The 24412-nt window shown below is 41.6% G+C and overlaps 1 protein-coding gene and 1 long non-coding RNA gene across 2 annotated transcripts in view; one reads left to right on the top strand and one right to left on the bottom strand.

Annotated features, from left to right (window-relative positions):
* LOC134349721 (uncharacterized) overlaps positions 1-5009 on the top strand; it is a 50658-nt gene extending 45649 nt beyond the window's left edge. The window contains exon 4 of the long non-coding RNA XR_010018760.1: positions 3995-5009. This is a non-coding gene — a long non-coding RNA (uncharacterized LOC134349721). The remainder of the gene's footprint in view (positions 1-3994) is intronic.
* Positions 1-24412, bottom strand: part of LOC134349720 (alpha-1,3-mannosyl-glycoprotein 4-beta-N-acetylglucosaminyltransferase A-like) — a 288721-nt gene that overhangs the window by 174040 nt on the left and 90269 nt on the right. The gene's annotated exons all lie outside the window — the stretch shown is intronic.

The raw sequence follows: 24412 nt of genomic DNA, 5'->3' as shown, positions 1-24412 counted from the left end.
ATTGACAAAGACCTCTGCATCTTCCCTGACAACAGGAGTGGTACCAGAGGTTAGAGGACAGCAAAAGTTGTACCGGGGTTCAAGAAAGGCAAGAAGGATAATCCAAAGAATTACAGACCAGTGATTCTTATGTCAGAGGTGGGAAAACTATTGGAGAGGATTCTTAGAGACAGGATTTATGAGCATTTGGAGAAGCATATTATTAGAGATAATCAGCATAGCTTTGTGAGGGACAGGTTGTGCCTCACAAATCGTACCGCAGTTTTCTGAGGAACTAACAAAACAAATTGATGGAGCAGTGGTTGTGGTGTTTCTGGATTTTAATACGGTACTTGACCAGGTACCCCATGGTAGGCTCATTCAGAAAGTTTGGAGACACAGGATCCAGGGAAACTTGACTGCAGGAATTCAAATTTGGCTTGCCCACAGAAGACAGAGGGCAGCAGTAGTACGAATATATTCTGCCTGGATGTCGGTGACCAGTGGTGTTCCATATGGATTAGTTTGGGACTCATGCTCTGTGATACTTATAAGTGACTTGGATGATAAAGTGGAGGACTGGGTTAATAAGCATGCAGATGCCAAGATTGGAGGTGTTGTGGATAGTGTGGAAGATTGCCATCTATGGGATACAGTGGAGTTCAGTTTGGAAGATCAAACTTGAAGGCAGAATGGCAAGATTCTCAGAAATGTGAAGGAACTGAGGAATATTGGGGTCCAAATTCAAAGATTCCTCAAAGTTACTGCGCAAGTTGAAAGAGAGGATAACCAAGCAAATGGTATGTTGTCCTTCTTTAGTTGGGGGATTGAGTTCAAAAGATACTATATCTTTTGTGTATACTATACAGAGAGTGTACAGAGGAGATTTACAAGGGTGCTGCCTGGATTAGAGGGTGTACCTTATGAGAATAGGTTGAGTGAACTTGGCCTTTTCTCCTTGAGCGATGGATGATGAAAAGTGATATGATAGAGATGTATAAGATGATGAGGGGCATTGATCGGGAGGATAGTCAAAGGCTTTTTCCCAGGGCTGCAATGGCTAGCACAAGGGAGCATAGTTTTAAGGTGCTTGGAAATAGGTACCGAGAGGATGTCAGGGGTAAGTTTTTCCACACAGAGTGGTGGGCGTGTGGAATGCATTGCCGGCGGCAGTGGTGGAAGCGGATACAATAGGGTCTCTTAAGAGATTGTTAGAAAGGTACATGGAGGGCTATGCGCTAGGGAAATTCTAGGCAGTTTCTAGAGTAGGTTACATGGTCGGCACAACTTTGTGGGCCGAAGGGCCTGTAACGTGCTGTAGATTTCTATGTTCTAAAAGATGTGAGGTCATGTTGCAGCTCCATAAAATTCCGGTTGGACCACACTTGGGAGTGTTGGGTTTAGTTCTGGTCACCTCATAGGAATGACGTGGAAGCTTTGGAGAGAGTGCAGAGGAGATTTACCAGCATGCATTATGAGGAAAGTTTGAGTGAGCCAGGGATTTTCAATTTGGAGCAGAGGAGGATGAGGGGCCACTTGATACAGGTGTATAGGATTATGAGAGTGACAGATGGAGTGGACAACAAGCAGATTTCTCCCGAGGTGGCAATGGCCAATCCCAGAGGACATCCATTTCAGGTGAGTGGAGGAAAGCTTAGGGGAGATTGCAAACGTAGGTTGTTTGTTGTCCACTTAATGGTTGGTGTTGGAAACACACTGCTGAGGGTGCTGATACAATAGGGATATTTGAGCAACTCTTACACAGGCACATCGATGCAATAAAAATGGAGGGTTATGGGCTGTGTAGGGATGGAGAAAGGGCTAGATTGATCATGGAGTATGTTTACATAGCAAGACACATCACGGGCAAAAGGGCTGCACCAAAAAAAAAGAAAGCAGCATTACCCTGAGACATTTAATCTGCATGCCAGAATGCAAAACAATGCACCAAAGAGCTTATTTCTGGACCGTACATGGGACACCTGATGCACATTAATCACTACTGGCTAACATAATCACGACTGGGTTATGGAATTTGTATCCAGAAGCCTGGGCCATTGATCTGGAGGTATGCGTTTGAATCCCACCATGGCAGCTGGGGAATTTAAATAGAAGTAATTAAATAAATCTAACATACAATTCATGTTTCAGTAATGCTGTTATTAAAAACACACATAGTTCACCAAAGATCTTTAGGAAGGGAATCTGCCTTGCGTATCTCGGTGGAGTGATGTGCAACTCCTGACCTCTCAGTGAAGATGGCTCTTAACCACAATCATGCTTTTTTAAAAATCAAGACATACGTTATGAAACCTGTTTTTTCACAGCAGCAGTACAGTGCAATACATTATAAATCTATGAATTACAGTAAGAAATAAAAACAGTTCTGTGCAGAAGTCTTTGGGAGAGATATATACACACACACACACATATACATATATATATATACATATATATATATATATACACACACATACATATATATATATACATATACACATACATATACATATACACATATACATATATACATATACATACATATACATACATACATATACATACACATACATACATATACATACATACATATACATACATACATATACATACATACATATACATACATACATACACATACATACACATACATACACATACATACATACACATATACATACATATATATATACACATATACACACACACACACAACGTTGGTGCCCAAGACTTGTACAGAACTGTAGCAATTTTATGTATTGCACTGTACTGCTGCTGCAGCAAATAAAAACAAATTTCATGATACGTGTAAGTGATGTGATTCTGATATGGGTCTCTACTGTGGACTGAGAATGGGAAGGGGACAAGGAAAGGGGAATCATGGTTGAGCAAGGGGAAGGAAGAGGGTAGCATCAGAGAGAGATGCTGTAATGATCAACAAACCAATTCCTTGGAGAAAAATGACCTTGTCTGATGTTTCAGAGCTGGGTGTGCCAGCAGCCACGCCACCCCTGCCCCTGGCACTCCTTCTTTGCCACCTGTACCACAACTCTCTCACAGTGCTCTCCCCTCACCATTCCCAATCTCCTTTGCTCCTGCCGGATTTACAAACTCGCTCTCTACTCCATTAACAAGTACACTACTGTGCAAAAGTCCTAGGCACCCTAGCTATAAAAATGTGCCCTAGACTTTTTCTACAGTGCTTATAAGTATATAAGTAGTTGAAATAAAGATCAAATAGTAGTGTACATGTGTTCATTCAGAAATCTGATGGAGGAGGGGAAGTAGCAGTTCCTAAAACGTCGAGTGTGCCTTCAGGCTCCTGTATCTCCTCTCTGACGGTAGCAATGAGAAGGGAACATGTCCTGGATGTTGAGGGTCCTTAATGATTAATGCCAACTTTTTAAGACATTGCTTTATGAAGATGTTCTCGATGGTGGGGAGTCTGGTGCCCATGTGAAGCTGGCTGAGTTTACTACATTCTGAAATAGCCTAGCAAGCTACTCATCTCAAGAATAGGCAACAACTATCCATGTGGTTCACATCCCATGAAGAATTAAAGTAGTTCAGACTTTTCTCTGTCTGTCACTCTTCAATTGCTTTGTTCTGCATCTCAGTGTGGGTAGAGTAAAACAAAAACCAATCCTACATTTCCAAGAATCAGAACCAGACAAGATTTCTGTCCTGGTAGATCAGGGCCCATCAACAGCAGCCTACATTACCTGTTTTTATGAAAACAAATGTCAGAGACATGACTGTAAATTGCTTGGCCTTAGAGAAAGTATAATAAAAGATAAAATAGAAGTCATTTTTGCATTTAGTTCAGCAAAGGGGATTTGTCTGCCTTTCCTCTGTAGCTCAGGCTAAAGCAGTCCTTGTGGATTCACCTCAATGCTTTCTTTTCCCCAAGTGTTGAACAGACCTGCTATGCGCTTTCAGCATTGCTTCCAGTGATTTGCATGTGCAGTCGTTTTACAAACGGCATTCGTGTTCAAGTCTGGTCTCTCTATTGCAGGTGGTGCTGGTTGTGTCACCGTCTGATATGGAAGTACCAATGACCAAGGATGGAAAAGCAGACAAAAAGTAGTGGATGCAGCCCGGCCATCACAGGTAAAGCACGTCTACAAGAAGCACTGTCACAAGAAAGCAGCATTCATCGTCAAGGACCCCCAACATCCAGGCATGTTCTGTTCTCACTGATACCATCAGGAAGCAGGTACAGGGGTCTCAGGTCCCATACCACCAGGTTCAAGAACAGTTATTACCTTTCAAGCATCAGGCTCCTGAGCTCCTGAACCACCATGGATAACCTCACTTACCTCAGCACCTGAAGGTTCACTTTGAAGGACTCCACAACTCATGTCACAGTATACTTACTTAGTTAATTTTTTTTTTGTATTTGCACAGTTTGTATTGTTCTGTTCATTAGTATTTATTCAATCTTGGTGTGTGGTTTTTCATTCTGAGTCCGAGGCCTCCAGCGGTCAGGGTTGACTATGGATATTGTGTCCTAGCTGTATAGATACGCAAGTCTGAGCAGTACAATATGGAGAGCAAGCTGTTGCCAATGTAGCAAGCTCCCCCTCTCCATGCATCTGAGGAACCCAAAGAAACAGCAGAGACCAATACAGTCAGTGCCAGCAGCATCTCAGGAGTTGCCAGTCAGCATTGAACTCAATGTAGGACTGCCTTAGGGACTCCAGCTGCAGATATTTCCCCTCTGGGTTTACTCCCAAAGCCTTTCCCATGAGTATGTATAGCCGCAACGTAGGGGAGGTTTGAGATCAGAGTTTTCCTTTCCCTAGATGAGGTGCCAACCACGGCTGACGAGCCCCGTGTGCCCGAAGTGACTGGTTTTAAGGTGCCAGTAACCCTGCTTTGCCCCTTCTCTTCTTAGTAGAAATGGTTCCGCAGGGCTTAGTAGCTAAGGCACACGTAAAGGCCAAAACTGGACTTAGTTCTATTTCATTGGTTCTATTTACTTGGTTTCTTTTCATTGATTCTACCGTATTTTTTTGATCTACTGTGAATGCCTGCAAGAACATGAATCTCCAAGTAGTATATGGTGACATATACGCACTTAAGTAATAAACTTAGTTTAAACGTTGCTGCATGTGTTTTTTTTCTGAATACTTATCAAAATATTCAGTAGAATTTTGTGAAAGTAGCAAGTATTGGTAAAACCCTCTCATTCCCAAGCTACTTCCATGCAATTAAGCAACCATTAACCGTTTTGCAATAAGCTTCCAAAATCTACTTGGTTTATAAATAGTGAGCTGCTTAACCCAACCGATTTGTTGGGGGCAACATGACGGCATAGCAATTAGTGTTACAGCACCAGCGATTCGAAGAATGGAGTTCAATTCCTGCTGCCGTTAGGAATTTGTACATTTTCCCTGTGATCCAGTGGGGTTCTTCCTGGTACTCCAATTAGATTCAGCTTCATGTTCAATGATTCCATTCCATCCCAGAGAATGTACGCAATATACAACCTGAAATTTGTACTCTCCACATGCGTTTATAAATATTCCTTCATGGATTTAAAATATTGTGCTCATGGGGCACGTAACTTTCACAACATGTTGACCAAAGATGGACAACTAACATATGTACTCACATCTACAATGGAAAATGTACAGCAATGTGTCAATGTCCAATTTCCATATAGAACTGGGTTTTTTTGTAAACACTAAGGCTGTAAATTTACCCTCCCCCAGGTGTCTTTGCATCTGGCAGCAAAGAGATTCAGAAAAAAGCACCCCATAATTCAACCTTCCTAAATTGCTTAAATTCTATGACTGAACTGCTATTGGATACAAGCATTAAATAACAATGATGGCACACAGTAAAAGAGATTGCAGAATTATGTCTATTTGATTTCTGTCCCATTTCTAAAAGTTCTTCCTCTGAAAAATGCCCAAAGCCTACATGTCCCATGAGCAATGAATACTCTAGGAGATTAAATATTGTGCAGACACAACCACAAAACAATATATTTACTTCTACCTGATTCATAACATTGGGAAAATGATGGATTTGAACAGAAAACAAGCCTGTTGTTGAAAGACACCAGAAGAATGCAATTACCATAGAACAGCACAGAATAAATGCTCTCAATTTCCTCACTGTATGTTAGGACTTCTTGGGTCCTGGCTGCACTCTGCCTTCTGAATGCTTACTGCATAAGCATTTGTTTTGTTTGTTTTTAATGTTGCATGCAGTGAGATACAGAGAAAAGCTCTTGATTTGTATGCCACCCAGACAGATCCTGTTATAGATAATTACACCGAGGTCGTAAAGAGCAAGCAGAATGCAGAATATAGAACAAACTGCAGAACATATTACAAAATGCAGAACATAGTACAAAATGCTGGAGGAACTCAGGAGGCCAGGCAGCATCTATGGAAGAGAGAAAAACAGTCAACGTTTCAGGCCGAGACCCTTCTTCAGGAGTGTGCTACTCTGTAGTAATTGCAGAACAATGTATTGCAGCTGCAGAGAATGTATAGCACATGTAGACAATAAAATGCAAAGACCAAGAGTTCATCTTTTAGTGTATGAGTGTTCTACATAAGGGCAATAGAAGCTGCCATTGAGTCTGACTGCTGATGTTTCCAGGGTTTTGCAGCTTCTGCTCAGTGTGGGGGGGCGGGGGAAGAAGGGGAAAGAAGCAATGGCCAGGGTGGGAAGCACTTTGAGATTCTGAAAGAAGTGTCCAATAATTCAACCTTTCCAAATTGCTTAAATTCTAAGGACTGAACTGCTATCAGATGCATACATTAAATAAAAATAATGACACGCACTAAAAGGCATTACAGGTTTGTGTCTATGTGCCCCATTTGCAGATATCCCACCTCTCCCGGAAGTTCCGGGAGTCTCCCGCATATTAATAGTGGCTCCCTGATGCCCGCAAATTATACACAATATCCCGGAAATCAATTTTTTTGAGAGCGAGCGAGCAAGAGAGTGCGAGAGCGAGAGAGAGCGAGGGAGAGAGAGAGAGCAAGAGCAAAGCGCGAGAGCGACCACGAGAGAGAGAGAGCAACAGCGAGAGGGAGAGAGTGCGCGTGCATGCGTGCGCCATGGCAGAGTGTTCCAAAAAAAAGAAAATATAAAACGTACGTCACCCCAGACTACACTAAAGTGTACCACTGCCTAATAGGGGTCAAAAATAATGACAGTGTTGCTCGCTGCACTGTTTGCAACAGTGACTTTTCTATTGCCCATAGTGGATTAGGACTGTAAAAGACATGTTGAAGTGAGTTTAACAGCTGTCATTCGTTCATTAGCATAGCTAACGTTATTTAAACTAGCTGCTAAGGAGCTACTCTACTGCAGACATCCCACCTCTCCCAGAAGTTCCGGGAGTCTCCCGTAAATTGATGGTGCTACCTCCCTGAAATGAGTTTTTGCAGGGTGGGATGTCTGCATTTGATTTCTGTCACTCTTATTCCTGACAAGTCAATGGCAGGGATGTTGGTCTGCACGATAGACTGGGCTTTTTAACAGTTTTGGAATTTCTTACGCTTTTGGGCAATGCACAAACATTTTCAAAGGCTCCTTTGTAATTCTAGTACTTAGCTACTTTAAAGCCTCTTTTTGGAAGAAAATATTTTTCTGTACAGAAGCTAATCTTTAAAAAAAATGTGCTGAACTGAGGTTGTGGCCTGCTCTGGGATTCGTGTCTATAGCCTCTGCAACATTTTCTCCACTGTGTGATGAACTGAGGCTGTGGGCCTGCCTCAGCTGCTCCAGGCCTCGTGTCTGAGGACTCAATTTCATTCTAAATGCTCCTTGCTTACTTCTATTGCTTGCACAATGTTTCTTTTTTTTCTCTCTCTCTCTCTCTCTCTCTCTCTCTCCCCCCCTCTCTCTCTCCCTCCCTCCCTCCCCCTCCATTTGTCGGTCTTTTTTTAAAAATGGTTTCTTTTGGGTTTATTATTTTGTGGCTGCCTGTAAGGAGATAAATCTCAAGGTTGTATAACATATACGTTTTTTGATACTAAATGTACTTTGAACAAATCTGCTCTTTGATGTCAACACTGGTCTACCCATTTTTCTGTAATCCTTCATCCCTGATAGAATCTCTCAAGTAAATCTCCGGAATGCACTCCAAAACCTTCTCATGCTCCCTGAAGTGCAATGACTGGAACTGGATTTATTTACTGCTCCAAGTGGAGCTAAGCAATTGTTAAGCACAACCATATGCCATTTGCACTCATCAACACAAGAGATTGTACAGATGCTGGAATTCTAGAGTAACACGTACAGGTCAGGCAACATCTGGCAAAAGGAATGAATGCTACAGGCTGAGACCCTTCAGAGCTAGGAAAGAAGGGGGATAAGTAAGAATACAAAGCCATAATACTAATCACATTTTTAAGGCATCTTCCCCATTTGTACCTGAAGAAGGGTCTCGGCCTGAATCGTCGACTGTTTACTCATTTCCATATATGCTGCCTGACCTGCTGAGTTCCTCCAGCATTTTGTGCGTGTTACCTTTTGCACTCAGCTGACAGGGCAGGAAAAATGATTAATTACACAATGAAAAAAACTTCAATTGTATTTTGAAGTTCAAGATTATTGTAAGCATGTACTCATATCAAACAGAAATTGTGATACCCGATGGACATTGGATTCAAGGTGCTTGATTTGTAGAGACTACTCACACAACATTGAATGTATTCAGTATAATTTTGTGAAAGTCGTTAATGATGGTAAAAACCCTCTTATTCCCAAGCCATTTGTGTGTAATCAGCAAACTATTGACCATTTTGCAATAAACTTCCCAAAACTACTTGCTTCATGAAGAGTCCAGGAGCTTCAATCAGTGAGCTGCTAATCCTAGCTGTTAGGGGGCAGCACGGTGCATAGCGGTTTGTGTTATACCGCCAGCGATCAGAAGACCGGAGTTCAATTCCCACCGCGGTACGGAGTTTGTACATTCTTCCTGTGACTATGTGGAATTTTTCATGGTGCTGCAGTTTCCTCCCACAATCCAAACTCATACAGGCTAGAGTTAGTAAGCATAGTGACACTCACAAGCATCCTCCAGCGCATCCTCTGAGTGTGTTAGTCGTTGACACAAAGGAAGCATTTTACTGTCTGTTTCAATGTAGATGTAACAAATAATCTATCCAATCTCATCTAAATCACTGTATGCTTGCTAACCATTCAGGTTACTGTACTCAATTCAATAATATGTTGTTTTGAATAAATGGAAACCTATTCAATAGAAACCTATTCCACATTTAATTAAAAGGAAAAACTAGAAATTAACCTTGCACTTTTAGGACACTAACAATAGCCACAAATGCTGCTCAGAATCCTTGATGTCATTTCAAGTATATTTGAACTAGGCAGTACTGGATAATCTCAAGAGTTCCATGCCTGGCATCTGTTGCATTAATTTGAGAGAGAAGTACTGGGTCTACAATTTAATTTTTATACATTAATTCACTAGGTACGAGCATCATTACCATTAGCGGCTTTTATTGTCTGCCCCCAATGCCCTCAAATGGAATGGCTTCACAAAAGGATTATGAAGAGCCCAGCATATTTGTGACTGTAGAGTCAAAACAGGCCTACTGAAATACACATGGAAAATTTCCTTCTCTAAAGGATATTGCTGAATTAGGTGAGGTTTTAACCACAATTTAATATTTTTTAAACAGGCTTTTTAATTCTTATATAATTAAAGTTATGTTTGCCAACTTAAAGGTGGGATTTGAACGCATGTACCTGGGACATCGGTCCAGGCCTCTGGATTACCAGTGGAATGCGTTGCTTGCTTCAGGATATGCTGGGGGCAGCCCGTAAGTGTCACCACATTTCTGGTGTCAACATAGCGTGCCCACAACTTATTAACCCTAACTATACGTCTTGGTAATGTGGGAGGAGACCAGAGCATCTGGAGGAAATCCAAGCAGGCATGAAGAGAACATACAAACTCCTTACAGAGAGCGGCAGGAATTGAATTCCAATCTTACAACTGGCACTGCATTAACCACTATGTTACCACACTGCTCTCGGCGACCCATTTTGCCACATTGCCCTAAATATAAATGTAATGTGGTCACTCGATGCAAAGTCGTCCCCTATACAAACTTCTGTCACCTGCCCTGACTCAAGTCCCCAAGTATCACAACACTCTCTCACTGGGACTTAATGCAAGCACTACTGACGTGGTAGGAAGAGTGACAAGATTCTGCAAAGTGAGTTTAGGTGCCAAGTTAAAGGACAGGAACTCCAGGGTTGTGATCTCAGGATTGCTATCTGTGCCACATGGCAGAAGGCCAAAAATAACAAGATTATACAGTTTAACACATAGCTAAGGAATTGGTGTTGGAGAAAGGGCATCCAATTTCTGGATCATCGGGCTCTCTTCCAGGGAAGGTGGGACCTGTACAGAAGACGTTATCTTGCACCTGAACTGAAGGGGAGCTAATATCCTTGTAGGAAGATTTGCTAGTGCTGCATTGGGGGATGGGGGTGGTTACACTAGAGTTCCAGGGGGGTGGGAACCAGAGTGCCAGAACAGGTAGTGGAGAGATGGTGGAGACAGATGTTGTTAAGACCTCAGGCAAAGTCAGGAATCGAAAGGTTGGGTATGGTGCGACTAATGTTCTGAGCTGCGTATATTTCTTTTTTTTTTTTTTAATTTTATTTTTATTTGGATATATTTCAATGCAAGGAGATGAGCCCAAGGCATGGATCAACACATGGACTTATGATACTGTAGCCATTAGTGAGACGGTTACAGGAGAGGCAGGACTGGCAGCTCAATATTTCAGGGTTATGTTGCTTTAGACATGTCAGAGTGGGAAGGATAAAAGTGGAAGGGAGCGTTGTTACGAGTCAGGGAAAAAAATCTCAGCAGTGCTGAGTCAGGACAGACTAGAGAATTCATCCAGTGAGGCTTTGTAGGTGAAAATGAGGAATAAGAAAGGCATGACCATCTTACAGACCACCTAACAGAATCACAATCAGGTTTAATACAACCGGCAAATGTCATGAAATGTGATAACTTTATGGCAGCAGTACAATGAAATACATAATATAGAGAAATAAACTGAAATACAGTGAGTATATATACGTGTATATCAAATAGTCAAGTTAAAATAAGTAGTTTGAAAAAACAAAAAAAAAGTGAGGTAGTGTTCATGGGTTCAGTGTCAATTCAGAAATCCAATGGCAGAGAGGAAGAAGCTGTTCCTGAATCACTGAGTATGTGCCTTAAGGCTTCTGTACCTCCTTCCAAAAGATAACAATGAGAAGAGGGCATGTCATGGGTGGTGGGGATCCTGAAAGATGGATGCCGCCTTCCTAAGGCACCGCTCCTTGAATATGTCTTGGATACTACAGAGGCAAGTACCATGATGGAACTGACTAATCTTATAAATTTCTGCAAGTTACTTCAATCCTGTGCAGTAGCACCTTCCTGCCCCCACCCCTGCCCCCCCATACCAAATGCTGATGCAGCCAGTCAGAATGCTCTCCATGGTAAATTTGTAGAAGCTTTCGGCAGTTAGTCCATGGAATTTAGAGGAGCACATTTATAGAGAGATCACAGACAGTCGCAAGAAACAGAAGGTTGTTATAGTAGGTGATTTTAACTTTCCACATATTGACTGGGACATTGTGACCAACAAAAAAAAAATTACAGAGATACAGAGCCCCAGTTAAATGTCACCTGTGAAGTTCTGGCTGCATCTAGATTCTAGACAGGCATTAAAGTTATCCCAAGCTCAGAAACTCACTGCCTGTCTGTTTTTATGAAGACAAAAATAGCTAATAGGTGGCCTGCTTCACTTTTGCCATAAAGAATGTGGTATTTTTTTGAAAACATTTTGCCTTTAATGTTTATATTAGATGTTTGAGGGTCATTAAGTGTTATTTTACATACAGAACGAGAAAAAAGTTAAAGTATTTTTGGTCATTCCCAGCACTGGCATCATGGCCTGGTATGGGAACACCAATGCTCTTGAATGGAAAAGTAGTGGACACAGCAAAGCTCATTACAGGTAAAGCCCTCCGCATCATTAAGCACACCTACACAGAGCACTGATGCAGGAAAGCAGCATCCATCGTCATAGACCCCACCACCCAGGCCATGCTCCCTCCTTGCCCCCGCCATTAGGAAGAAGTGCAGGAACCTCAGGTCCCACACCACCAGATTCAAGAACAGTTATTACCCCTCAGTCATCAGGCTCTTGAACTAGTGGGGATGACTTCACTCACCCTAACACTGAACGAATTCTGCAACTTATGGACAACCTATGGACAGGCTTTTAAGGAATTTACATCTCATGTACTTGATACTTTTCACTTATTTATTTTTATTACTTTTTCTTTTTTTGTATTAACAGTTTGTTGTCTTTTGCACATTGGTTGTTTTTCTGTATTTATTGCATATATTTTCATTGACTCTGCTGTGTTTGCTGTGTTTATTTGTATTTACTGTGAATGCCCACAAGAAAATGAATCTCAGGGTTTTATAGAGTGATGTATACATACTTGGATGTTAAAATTACTTTGAACTTTGGTTTTTACTACACTGGTGTGTCACTGTTATGCATTGGACTGTTTCAATGCATTGTAGTCATGCTTTCACTCCTGCCCAGCCACATCTCTAATAAAGCACAGAAGAGGTGAATTTACTCTCCATCATTTTATAGAGTTATAGAGCACTCCAACACAGAAACAGACCTTTTGGCCTTTATAGTCCTTGTTAAACTGTTATTCTGCCCGGTCCCATCGACCTGCACCTGGACCATGGACCTCCATGCCCCTTCCATCCATAAACTTATGCAAACTTTTCTTCAGTTTTGCAATCAAATCCACCGGCAGCAAATTCCACACTTACAACACCCTCTGAGTGAAGAAGATCCTCCCCTTGCCCACTCCCCCGCCCATAGTCCTTTAAACATTCACCTTTTACCACTAACCTAAAGTATGACCTCTAGTTCTAGTATCAACCAATCTCAGTGGAAAAAGCCTGCTTGAATTTACCCTATCCATACACTTCATTCTGCCCTGCATCTCTAAAGAAATAACCAATAAATGATTTTGTATACCTCTATCAAATCTCCCCTGATTCTCCTATGCTCCAGGGAATAAAGTTCCAACCTATTTAATCTTTCTTTACAACTTAAGTACTCAAGTCCTGGCAACGGCCTTGTAAATATTCTCTGCACTCTTTCAATCTTATTGCAGGAACAATTCAAAATGCAGTCGAGCACACAATGGAAGGGTTAATCAGGTAGTCCTGAAGCCTCATGGTGCTACAAGGTAGATATAGGTCTTCATATTCAAGCAATATTAACCTTCAGCCTTCCACAGTGAAGCAGGCAAGTTCAAGTTAATTTAAAGTACAACTGGGCTGCTGACCTGGGACTGACCCTCATCAAGCAACATTCAGTTTCTGAATTAAGTAACAAGAGAAATATAGACTCTCTTCGTATCTGAAAAAAACTGCCTCAACTTTCAAAGCAGTATGGTAAACAGATCAATATCGAAAAAGATATCTGGGCTTGTATCCATTTATTAATTTGGAACAAATGATAAGGAGCAAATATGTAATGATATAACACTGAGGGAAAGGATGTACTGTAATGCTGTAGCTTTATTGCGCATTGGTCAAACCACACCTGGAGTATTGAGAGCAGTTTTGGGCCCCTTATCTAAAAGATGTGCTGACATTGGAGTGAGTCCAGAGGAAGTTCACAAGAATGATCCCATGAATGAAAGGGTTAATATACGAGAAGCATTTGATGACTTTGGGCCTGTAGAGTTTACAGGCCCGAAGCAACCAAACTAGAAGAATGGGGGAGGGGGGGGATCTCAATAAAGCCTATCAAATTTCGAAAGGCCTAGACAGAGTGCACAGGGAGAGGATGCTTCCTATAGCGTGGGAGTCTAGGACCAGAGGGCACATCCTCAGTAGAGGGATGCCCCTTCAGAACGGAGATAAGTAGGAATTTCTTTAGCAAGAGGCTGGTGAATCTGTGGAAATCATTGCAACAGATGGCTGTGGAGGCCAAGTACTTGGGTATATTTAAAGTGGAGTTGATAACATCTTGATTAGTAAGGGCACCAAAGGTTATGGGAAGAAGACCGGAGAATGGGGTTGAGAGGGAAACTAAATCAGCCATGATGGAATGGGCAGAGCAGATTTGATAGGTTGGATGGCCAAATTCTGCACTCATAATTTTGTATATGGCCTTGCAATAAAAATGATAGAATAGTAATGATATGAAACAACAGCAATGCTTTAAGTAGGACACACAAGAGACTGTAGATGTTGGAATCCAGAGCAACTAACACAATCTGCTGCAACACAGACAAAATGCTGGAGGAACTCAGCAAGTCAGGCAGCATCAGTGGAGAGGAATAAACAGTCAACATTTTGAGCTGAGACTCTTTACTAGGATTTAATGAGTCTCAATGACGGGTCTTGACCTGAAACATCAACTGTTTACCCCATAAATGCTGCCTGACCTGCTGAGTTCCTCTAGCATTTTCTGCTTGCTGTTCTGGATATCCAGCATCTGCAGAATCTCTTGTGTTTATGAACACAATCTGCTGTAGGACTTCAGTGCGTCAAGCAGCATCTGTTGTGGTGAGGTGTCGTGGGGGTGGGGGGGAGGCCGAGGTGGTGTACTGTAGCAACTGACCATGTTAAGAGTTGAAGGGAGAAATGGGGACAAAAATGATTATGTGAAGAAAAATAAAGGACAAGTCAATTAAGTCTCCCTACATAGCACTGTACATAAACAGTATTAAACTATTTGTTTACCTTCAGTACAATTTTGTTCATCTGGAAAAAAATCTGTCAGAGTAGAACATCACCTCAGAGCACCTCTGTCACTTGATCGTACCAAGCTTTTCTTAAGAAACAGGCCTCTCGAGACTGTTCTTCCTTTCAATTACATCATAGCTTACTTTGCACTCAATTTCTCTTTTATTTCTTGGCCCTAGTTCAACAGAAACAACTAGAAAGACTGACAGTCAAGCTGCTGTTAAATTCCATCCATTGCAATTCCATTTTTTTCGCATTATAAAGTGTTTTTCCCTTTGTGAATTATTCAGAACAAAAGGAGCTAAATTTTTAAAACATCCTCCCCCCCCCCCCCCACCATCCGTACAATTACAAATGGATGAGGAATGAGGGGATAGGGAAATAAAAAGTGCCATCCTAACTAAGATTTTGCGTCATTCTGGAAAAGCACAGAAAAATTGTCAACGGCTCTTCTTAAACTGATAAATCATTAATTATTACTAAAATTGTCACTAAAGTATTAGGGTGTATTCCAGAGTTAGGGTAAATAGCAAATATCAACTTCAGCAACCAATTTTCAGATGTGAATGTGGATTGTAGATTAAATTTAAAATGCAGCCCTGTAGCACAGATTCCTGGAGCTGTGGACACCAGCTGATTGAAAATTTGTTTTGGACGTCTGGAGTATGGGTGTGAAGAAGGTAGTGTGATAATTACATGTAATTCAAAGGAAGCATTGTAGATGCATTGTAATTATAGAATTGTCTTTCTGTTACCTTTGATCCTTAGCATATCAAATATCATATAATATTGGGCCAAACAGGCCTCTTCCCCCAAGAGTGTCTCATTTTGTTGAATAAAACACATCTGTATCTAATAGCTTCAGTGGCTCTCTGGTGGCAGTTCATGTTAACGACAAAAGCATGGCCTGTTTTGATCAAACACTTCATATCAGTTTTGTTTTAATCATTCACTACAGTTTCTCGGTTCAATTTACATTTTAAAACTGCTGAAAATACTGAAAGATTTACTTACACTATCATGTCAGCTTTTCTTTGCTCTTCTCCACAAGGCACATGGCTACGCTAGATAGGAAGAGTTGCTCTCAAGACCCATAAAAGCCTCACAGGGGCAATGTGCACCAAGAGCAAATACGGGTAAGCAACTGGAATTTATTCCCAATAAACGCAAGGTGAAATATTATTGGATTGGTCCAATAAGGATGGGATGTACACCATGAATGGTATAGCTATTGAGGAAAAAAAAACTGATCTCAAAGAGAGAGGTAAGATCTTTTAGAGGTATACAAAATGATGAAGGGTACAGATAGGGTAATTGCATGCAGGCTTTTTGCCCTCTAGTTGAGTGAGACTCGAACTCCGCGTCATGGGTTTTAGGTGAATGATGAAACATTTAAGGGGAATCTGAGAGGGAACCTCTTCACTCAGAGGGAGGTGTGAGTGTGGAATGAGCAGGGAGATGCAGAATTAAATGTAACATTTAAGTTTGGATAGGTACATGGATAACAGAGGTATGGAGGGCTATGGGCTGGGTGCTGGTAGATGGAACTAGGCAGAAGACCAGGCCAGCACAGACTCAATGGCTAAAGAGCCTATTTCTGTGTTGTAGTGCTCATTGACATTCTATGGTATAGAAGTTCATGCATTCCTAAACATGACGTCAACGCAGACAAGATAGTGAAGGTGGCATATGAGATGCATGCATCCATTAGCTGGGGCATGGACTGTAGAGCACGGAGGTCATGATAAAACTCTATGGAACACTAGTCTGGCCACAGCTGGAACACTGGAGGTAGTTCTGGTCTTCATACCATCAGACCAAAATGATTCCATTGGAAAGACTTATTAGAATGTTGCCTGAAATGAAAAGTTTCAGTAACGAGGAAAGCTTGGGTTTCTTTCATTGAAATGGAGAGGGTAATAAGTGATCTTACAGAGATGAACGAAACTGAGAAGGACAGACAGGGTAGATAGTATGGAGTGGTCAAAAACAAAACAGCATATATTTAAGGCGAGTAGTATGGGCGTTGGAAGAGATCTGAAGATGTTTTTCCTCAACTAGAGGTGATTACAATCTTGGAAGTGATGGTAAATGAGATTAGAATAGATGGGCTCTTGATAGCCAACATGGACGTGATCTGAAAAGCCCGTTTCTCTGCATGACTCTATAGAGTTGAGCTCTGCCACATTCATACCAACCCCAATATCCCCTCCACCCCACTTTCCTCTCCCCATTTTTCTCATAGAAGGTAGATTTCCCCTTTTTCTAGATTTAGTCCAAAGACATGGGCATTGTTCACAATTCTGGCATTTATTGCTCATTCCTGACCGGAAGAGGCAGGTTAACAGTTGACAGCATTGATAAGCCTAAAATCATAGACTCGGTAAGAGTGACAGATTTCCTCCTCCCTCTGCAAGAAAACAATGTAGCAGAAACCAACCGGATGGGTTTCTACAACAAACAAGTAGTTTCATGGATACCAGTGCCAAGACCAAGCCTGGCTTTTAAAGTTCCATGTTTAAATAACTTGAATTTGAAAATTTTAGGTGCTGTGGTGGTAGGTCTCTGATCAATGATCCAAAATTCTGTTTACTAGACAAATAACTAAAGCACAACACTGGAAATGCGGCACTAACATGGAAACTGGGAAGGTAACAACCCTTATACACAAGAGATTCTACAGATGCTGGAAGTCCAGAGTAATACACACAAAATGCTTGAGGAACTCAGCAGGTGAGGCAGCATCAATGGGGAGGAATAAACAGTCGATGTTTCTGGCTGAGAGCTGATAAAGTTCCTGACCTGCTGAGTTCTTCCAGCATTGTGTGTGTTCCTCAGAATAAGGAAGCCCATCTGACAGAAGTCAATTTGTCACATATCAAAGAAATCTAATATAATAGAATCAGGAGAAATGAAGCCATCTAACATTCTCTGATCACTAGAGCTGAAAAGAATATTCCAATATTAAACATTAGAATTGTTATTCCAATAATACAAGATCATGCATCATAGCTTCAAGTGACACAAGTATGGTATGCCATCTTGCATCCATGGTCTTTGCCACGACTGCTGTGAATGGCACGTTAGCACTCGTCTCAGCATATATAGGCACTAGAAAGAGGGGAAGCCACATTCAGTTGTGCTAGATTAATATTGAGCTCTGTATGGTTTTGTACATGGAATGGTGGACTGAGAGAGGCAAGACTGAACCAATGTGTTAGCAAGCCTCACCTGCAACCTGGCATCTCGTGAAAAACTACAAAGCTGAGATCCCAAAGTGCCAATATTGCATTCGGAGTTTGGGTAGATTGGGTACGTCACCACATTTTACAGATACACCGTGCAGAGCATTCTAACGAGCTGCGTCACCACCTGGTCTAGAGGGGCCACTGCACAGGACTGGAAAAAGCTGCAGGGGGTAGCGAGCTCAGGCAGCTCCATCATGGGCACCAGCCTTCTAAGCATCAAGGACATCTTCAAAAGGCAATGCCTCAAAAGGGCGGCATCCAGCATCAAGGGCATCCACCACCCTCGGCATGCCTTCTTCTCATTGCTACTATCAGGTAGGTGGTACAGGAGCCTGAAGACACTCAATGTTTGAGGAACAGATTTTTCTCCTCTGCCTCAGATTGCTGAACGGACAATGAACCAGTCCATGAGCATCGCCACACTACACTTTGGCTTTTTAAAAAAAATATGTATGGGTCATTCAAATATTATAAAACATACATACATATTTCTTATTGTAATTTATACTTTACATATTGTGCTGTACTGCTGCTGCAAAAACAAATTTCATGACATATGCCAGTGATATTAAAATATCACTGAATGAAGAGCAAACACCAAAAAAAGTTTGAATGCCGAGTGGGGGAGGATGCAAGGAACCAGTTGCAAAAAAATTGCTCAAGTATATTATGCAACCAATTATTTTCTTATAGATCGTTATTTAAGCTTCTGATTTAATTTATGCATGATATTCATGTTCTCAGAAACAACAAGGGTATTGCAGGCCCAAAGCTAATACACCACATCATGCAGATGGACCTTCAGTGGACAACATTTGACAAGCTCCAATTATGCTCTTTAAATAGCATGCACAAAACTGAGAGCTGAAATGTTTAATTAAATCACATGGTGTCATGCCTCTGCAGTTTGCCTTTTCACACCAGACACGCTGAGAACAGAGAGGTCTCCTCCAATCCCAGCATGAAGAGCTCAACACTGCTGTTTCTCAATCAGCCACACACAGGAGCACTGCTGTTATCGAAATGCTTTTCCTGGTGATCTATTCCAAAGTGCTCACTAAGGTCCTAATAAAAGTAATGACTACAAAAGAGGTTGACAAGAGGTTGTTTCTTCAGAGGCAAGAACTATGAAGTAGGGCCTTGGGATAAAGGGTCAGCCATTTAGGATTAAGATGAGGGGAAATGTTTTCATTAGAGGGCTGACAAATCTTCAGAAATTTGTACGGTGGTGCTATAAAGGTTCAAATACAGATTATTTACAGGACTGTGATCAACAGACTGTTCAGGCACTATGACGATCAGAAGATATTCCTGTAATGGACTATCCCTCCCCTCTATTGGGCACATCCACAAGGAGCAGTACCACTAGAAAGCAGCATCCATCATCAAGACCACTACCACCCAGACAATGCTCTCTTCTTGCTGCTGGCATCAGGAAGGAGGTATAGGAGTCTGAAGACCAACATCACCAGATTCAGGAATAGTTATTGTACTTCTACCATTAATACCCTACACCAGCTTGGATAACTTCACTCACCTCAACACTAGACTGATTACATGACATGTGGACTCACTGTCAAGGACTCTGCAACTCATATTCTCAGTATTTATTATTATAATGTGATTTTTTTACATAATTTATCTTCTTTTGCACATTGGCTGTTTGTAGTTTCTCATTGATCTATTGTATTTCTCTGTTACACTGTGAATACCTGCAAGAGGATGAATCTCTGGATAGGGTATGGTGACTTATACGTACCTTGAAATTTGAATTTAAAAATATGGAACTATGATTATATTCAATCGTCAAACAGGATCAAGGCTTCCTGTGACTTGCTGCTGTTTCTACAGAAAATGACGCTTTAGACTGCTGTACAATTAGAGTCAATGGTTTATGGTAGCTTTGTATGGGGATTAGAGACCTGTGGAAATTATTGGACTGAAGGATATATATATACATACACACACACACACACACTTTACTATACTCACTTGTTTGAGTGCACTGAGAAACTATTTAATAATAGCAGCAGGTAAAATGGGGAGTTGGTGGTTGGAGTGGGAACATGCCAGCTGAGACATAAACAAGAGAAAATCTGCAGATGTTGGAAATCCGAACAATACACACAAAATGCTGGAGGAACTCAGCAAGCAATACACACAAAATGCGGGAGGAACTCAGCAAGCCAGGCAGCATCTACAGAAAAAAGTACAGTTGACATTCTAGCCCAAAACAAACATCGACTATACTTTCTCCCCCATAGATGTTGCCTGGTCTGCCGAGTTCCTCCAGCACTTTATCTGTGTTGCAGCTGAGACATAGGTCTCTCAGTAGTTACATAAAAACATAAATGAAATACAAGTTTTTGGAAACACATGCTAGTTTTTCTCAAGGGTGCACACTCAATCCCATTCAAATAGCTGCAAATTTAAAACCAGCACATGTCCCTGACAACTAATTCCTTCCCTCAGGTGCTGAGGCCACAAGTCAAGACAGGGGCCACCCATCCATTTTAAATCGCTACACAAGGATGGGAAAGTCAAAATCAATACAACTATGGCTACTCACTGAGAAACCAAAACTTTCCCACTTCAAGTTTTAACCCAATATCCCAGCTTTTTTTCCCCTGGAGTTTGGAAGGGAAATGAGGTGGAGAGAGTGGGTGATGCATTCAAGTGTAATGTATTGCCAACAATCCATCCAGTACATTTCCTTTTACCAGATTAGACATAGCAGCAATGGGAAAACAAAATGCAATACTTTAGCTTTTACTAGCTGCCTGAAAAATTAATAATTCTAGGCAGTCCCTTCAGGTTTAAGTTAATTTGCTGCTTCTCCAGTTCCAAATGCTCTGATTAACCATACATAGGATTGAAAGACTCTACTCTAGAGTCGCAATTAGGATACAGCTTTAGAATAGAAGGATATTCCTTCAGAACAGAGATTAGAAATTTCTTTAATCAGAGGATGGTGAATCTATGGAATTCATTGCCACAGTAACTGTGAAGGCCAAGACATTGGGTGTACTTAAAAGTGGAGGTTGATAGGTTTGTGATTAGTAAGGATGTCAAAGGTTATGGGGAGAAGGCTGGAGAATGGGGTTGAAAGGGAAATTAAACTAGCAATGAGCGAAGGGCACAGCACTCGGGCTGAATGGCCTAATTCGAATCCTATGTTTTATGGTCTAATAGTCTACTACAGTGGAGAAGGTGGTACCCAATAGGGAAGGCGGGTGGGTCATTTAGGTTGTTGGGTGTTCCATCAACTGTTTAGTTTCATGTGACACCAGTGGAGAGACTTGAGATGATCAGTGCCTTGCTGCAAGCTCCCTCTCTATTCTGAGCAGGCTCAGGCTGGTGAAGATTGCCAAGGAAGCCTTTTAGTTGAATTATTGTTCCTGGCCTCCAAACGCTGGGGTGTTATGGCTTTTTCACTTTGACATTACATCTTCTATTTTACCTTCTCTGATGTGCAAGCATGGGAATAGAGCAGTAAGACATCTTGGGTTGTAAAACGTATGGCTTTCAGCACTTCTGTGAGCAGAGAAAACACCAGCACTGATCAATTGTGCTGGAAAATCACACACTATTGTTTCATTCAGTACGAGTGTATTTGTGAAGAAAACACATCTCGAAGAGACTCAGCAGTAGGCCAGCAAAACATTCACAGACAGGAATTTGGAACAGGGAAGGTCACGTTGCCACTGAAGCCACTGAAATTATTTTGATATTTGACTTAACTCCATTTTCCTGTCTTTGTCCCATAATTCCATAATAAAGCTGGACAACAAAGATCTATTATTTTCAGCCTTAAGGTTAACAATCTATCTTCAACTTATGGAAAAGATATCAAAATGTCCATCAACATTTCCCATTTAGAAATGCTTCCTAATTATTACTGGCTTAAAGACAGGTAGACGGAGTGCCGAAGATGTATAGCTTCACTGGCCAAGGCAGTGGGTATAGGAGTTGGGAAGTCACAATGTACAAATTCAAGGTTAGGTTGCATTTGGAACAGTAAGTGTAGTCCTGGTCACTGGGCTAATAGGAAGAATATATGAATAAGCTAGCCAGAGTCAAAGAAAAGATTCACGGGAATGTCAATGGAGGGAAATGGATAGTTGAGTTTCAGATCAAGAACCTCCATCTGGACTATCCATTTCCTTCTACAGATGTGCCCCACCTGCTTAGTTCCTTGAGCATTTTACATATTGCTCCAGTTTCCAGCAGCTGCAGTCTCATGTTTCCATTTCGCTATCCCACTATGAAGTCTCTTCGAGGTATATCAAATTTGAAGAAAATTTCCTCTTCTTTTCGACAGGGGTTCCATGGGACCCTCCTTCCCTGCTCCCCTAGAGTGATCTCTGCTGCTCTCTTGCCTTAGCAGTCTGGGGGAAGGATCGCAACATGAAATGGTGATTGACCATTTTCCTCCATTGAGACCAAGTTCCTCCAACGTCTTGTGATTCTCACAAGAATGTGGCCTGGACCAGAGGGCTTGAGTCATGAGGAGATGTTGGATAGGCTGAGAATGTATTTCCTTCAGCAAAGTAGGCTTATAGAGGTTAACAAAATTATGAGGGTGTTAGATAGGGAAGATTATAGGGGAGCTCCAGAACTAGAAGATTAGAGTCATTGAGTCATAGAATAATGTAGCATGGAAACCAGTCCTTTGGCCCAACTGGCCCTTGCAGGCCACAGCATCATCCCTGAGAATCCCAGTGGAAACATTTAACCCACAACCCTCCAAGCCCTTCGCCTCCGTGTACCTATCTAAATGCCTCTTAAATGCTGCAAATGTGCCTGCTTCAACCACTTCCTCTGGCAGCTCATTCCAGGTACTCGGCAGCCAAAGAAACACTTCTCAATCTCTGGCATCATTTGATCAAATCATCTCTTAGCTTTCTAAATTCTAGAGAATAAAACCACAGCATCCATAATCTCTCATCATGACCTAACCCTTGGAATACAGGTATCATTTTTGTAAACTGATCTTGCACAGAATGATGGGCTGCACTGTGTTCATGGCCTTCCATGATTCAGGTTGACTCCTGACCTTGGAAGCCTTCTGTGTGGAGTTGACGTCCCGATGAATGGTTTTGGCCCAAAAGATTGACCGCTTCTTCCCCTCTATAGATGTAGCCTGACCTGTTGAGTTCTTCCAGCACTTTGTGTGCTTCAAGATTTCCAGCATCTACAAAGCTTATTGTATTTAGAAGACATTTGGTTCTATCCTTAAGTGGATGACCTCACATTTCTCTACACGGAAATCCATTTGCCAATCTATTTGCCACAATTTTGTCAATATCTTAATGTGTAACTTTTATTAAATAGTAGAATGACGTTCGATTTTCTAATCTAAAGGATCTGTTCTCAAGAGGTTAGTGAAGTTACTCCAACAGTAAATCTGAGAACTTGGCTAGCAATCTAAATACCCAAGTTCAATGCTCACCATGATCACTGTGGGATTCAAATTCAGGTTAATTATTTGGAATTTAACTAGTCACTGGGACCGATGACCATCAGGTTTGCTGTAAAAGAAAAAACAAAAGTTTTTCAGGGGAGGAAATCTGCCATCCTTACAGATTCTGACCCATACTCTAAATGGCTGAACAATCTACTCAGCCCAAGGACACTTAGCAATGGGTAATAAATACAGGCCTTCACGGCCATGATCAGACCCTAAAAGATGAATTAATATATCAAAGACTTCAGAAAATTTTCAGAATCTAGGGGGCAACACCTCATATTCTGTCTGAGTAAATTCCAATTGGATGGCATGAACAGGGATTTCTCTAACTTTGCCGGCCCCCTCTCATCTCTCATTTTCCATTCTCTGGTGCCACTCCTCCCTTTCTTCTATGGTCCACTGTTGTCTCCCATCAGATTCTTTCCTCTACAGCCCTTCGCCTCTTAGCCTCTCACTTCATCCCCCTCACCTATTACGCATCTTGTACTCCTTCCCCTCCTCCTAGCTTCCAACTCTGACTGCTGCACCCTTCCTTTTCAGTCTTGCTGAAGGGTCTCAGCCCAAAACATTGACTGCTTTGTCTCCTCCATAGATGCGGCCTGTCATGCTGAGCTTCTCCAGCACTGTGTATGTGTTGCTCCAGGTTTCCATCATCTGCAGAACCTTCTGTTTATGGAAAATTATAACTTTAGCTGACAATACTCCACCTAGTTCCATCAAAATGCTGGTGGGAGTATCTAGTCCAAGAGACCTGCCAGTCTTTCTATTTATCTATTGACGTACAGCTTGGAGTTGGCCTTTCCAGTCCCCCGAGCCCTGCAGCCCAGTAATCCTCCAGTTTAATCCTAGCCTAATCACAGGATAACTTACAATGACCAATTAACCTACTGGAGGAAACTGAAGCATCCGGTGGAA

The sequence above is a fragment of the Mobula hypostoma genome, chromosome 7 (genome assembly GCF_963921235.1).
Source record: "Mobula hypostoma chromosome 7, sMobHyp1.1, whole genome shotgun sequence".
Taxonomy (NCBI): domain Eukaryota; kingdom Metazoa; phylum Chordata; class Chondrichthyes; order Myliobatiformes; family Myliobatidae; genus Mobula; species Mobula hypostoma.
Note: the sequence above shows the minus strand (reverse complement) of the source record. Positions and strands in the feature narration are given on the sequence as shown.